General features: G+C 39.0%; 1 protein-coding gene across 18 annotated transcripts in view; it reads right to left on the bottom strand.

The window, feature by feature from the left end:
* Positions 1 to 2,369, bottom strand: part of EIF4G3 (eukaryotic translation initiation factor 4 gamma 3) — a 369,700-nt gene that overhangs the window by 67,535 nt on the left and 299,796 nt on the right. The window lies entirely within an intron of this gene.

Below are 2,369 nucleotides of genomic sequence, written 5' to 3'. Positions count from 1 at the left end.
AAAAAAAAAGCTCAAGCAAACACATTGCTATCAAGTCATTTCTAACTCATAATGACCTTATAGTCATTAAAGAAATGCAAATCAAAACAATGAGGTATCAGCTAACCCAGCATTAATAGCAAAGTTAAAAAAACCCAGAAAACAACAAATATTGATGAAGGTACGCTGAGATTGGAACCCTCAGACACTGTTAGTGAAACTGTAAAATACTTTATGCTATACCCCATTAAATCTTCTAAATGAGATAGGTACTATTTGTTTTCTATTTTATCATTGAAATTAAGATCTTGCCTAACAGAGCATGGACTCAAACCTGGGCCTGCTCCCTCCAGAACTGACACTCCTACCTATTATATTAAGCTGTTCATTGTGAGAGGAAAGGTACAAAAGGATTCTGATACTGAGAAGTTGGGATTCCTCGGTGATGCTTGGCTTGGGTATAGGCGTGTGAAGTCCAAGATCTTAAGCAGAGACAATATTAGTTCCTATAAGCAGAAAGGAAAAGTCATAAAACCAAAAAGGAAGAACACACTCAGCATATCCTAAACTGAAAGAACTAGAGAAAAAAAATGCAAGCCTCAAATTGAAATATTGAAGGATTCTATGGGCAAAATATTGAATGATGCAGAAAGCATCAAAAGAAGATTGGAAAGAATACAACTGTTCCAAAAAGAACTAGTCAGGCCTCCACCATTTCAAAAGGTAGCATATGAACAAGAACCAATGATACTGAAGAGAGAAGTCCAAGCTGCACTGAAAACATCAGCCAGAAACAAGGCTCCAGGAATTGATGGAATACCAAATGAACTTTTTTTCAAAAAGCAGATGAAGCACTAAAGCACTCACTTATCTATGCCAGGAAATATGGAAGACAGCTACTTGGGCAACTGACTGGAAGCGATACATATTTGTGCTCATTCCCAAGTAAAATGACCTAACAGAATGGTGACACTGCAGAACAGTATTACCGATATCACATGCAAGTACAATTTTTCTGAAGATCACCCAACAGTTGCAGTGGCATACCGACAGGGAGCTGCCAGTCAAGCCAGATTCAGAAGAGGACATGTAACAATAGGTACTGTCGGTGATGTCAGCTAGGTCTTGGCTTAAAGCTGAGAATGCCAGAGAGATTTACTTGTATTTTAAGTAGGCCAAGGCATTCAACTGTGTGGACCCTAACTATGTATAGCCTTGAGAAAAATGGGAATTTCAGAATACCTAATTGTGCTCATGCAGAAATTGCACATGGATCAAGAAGCAGCTGTGCGAACGGAAAACAAGGACTGAGTTATTTAAAATGAAGAAAAGTGTGCATCAGGTTGATACGCTCTCATCACTTATTCGATAGGTATGCTGAACAAAGAATCAGAAAAGGCGGACTGCATGAAGATGAGTTCAGTATCAGGATTGGAGGAAAGTTTAACAATCTGCAATATGCAAATGACACATTTTTGCTGGCTGAATGTGAGAACTTGAAGCACTGGCTGATGAAGATCAAAGATTGCTGCCTTCAGTGTGGATTACAACTCAATGTCAAGAAAACACAAATCCTCGTATGGACCATTCGGTAACATAGATAACAGATTGAAGTTGTCAGGGATTTCATTTTACGTGGATCCACAATCAATGCTGTGGGAGCAGCAGTCAATAGATCAAGTGATCTCTTGCATAAGATCTCTTTAAAGTGTTGAAAAGCAAGGATGTTACTTTGAGGACTATGGTGTTCCTGACTCAAGCCATGGTATTTTCAGTCACTACTTTTGCAAATGAAAGTCAGACAGTGAAGAAGAAAGACTGAAATCAATGTGCTTGAACTATGGCACTGAGTGACGAATATTGAAGTACCACAGACTGTGAAAAGAACAAATGGATCTGTCTTGGAAGAATTACAGCCAGAATGCTCCTTAGAGGCAAGGATGGCAAGACTTGGTCTAATGTACTTTGCACACGTTATAAGGAGAGACCAGTCCCTGGAGAAGGACATCATGCTCGGTAAAGTACAGGGGCAGCAAAAAGAAAGAGTAAAGACACCGGGGTTGCCACAATGGGTTTAAAGAACATTTGTGATGATGGCACAGGCAGGTAATGTTTTGTTCTGTTGTACATAGGTTGCTTATAGCAGTTACACTCCAATCGTCTTTAAATAGGATGGGCTTCTAATTCCTATCTAGTAAGCTGAGATGAAAACCTGATGTGGAGACATTAAAAAAATGTATTAGCACAGAGTAAAGTATCACTAAGAACCTGCAAATGCCACTTTTAAAAAAGCAAACAATGAGGACCTAATGTCGGGGGTTTAAATGGAGAGAAAATGTTTTGAGAAACGATGTACAAATGCGCTTTACACAATTGATGTGTGTATGGAT

The sequence above is a fragment of the Echinops telfairi genome, unplaced genomic scaffold (genome assembly GCF_000313985.2).
Source record: "Echinops telfairi isolate 266 unplaced genomic scaffold, ASM31398v2 ScPeMD7_7457;HRSCAF=8495, whole genome shotgun sequence".
Lineage (NCBI taxonomy): Eukaryota > Metazoa > Chordata > Mammalia > Afrosoricida > Tenrecidae > Echinops > Echinops telfairi.
Note: the sequence above shows the minus strand (reverse complement) of the source record. Positions and strands in the feature narration are given on the sequence as shown.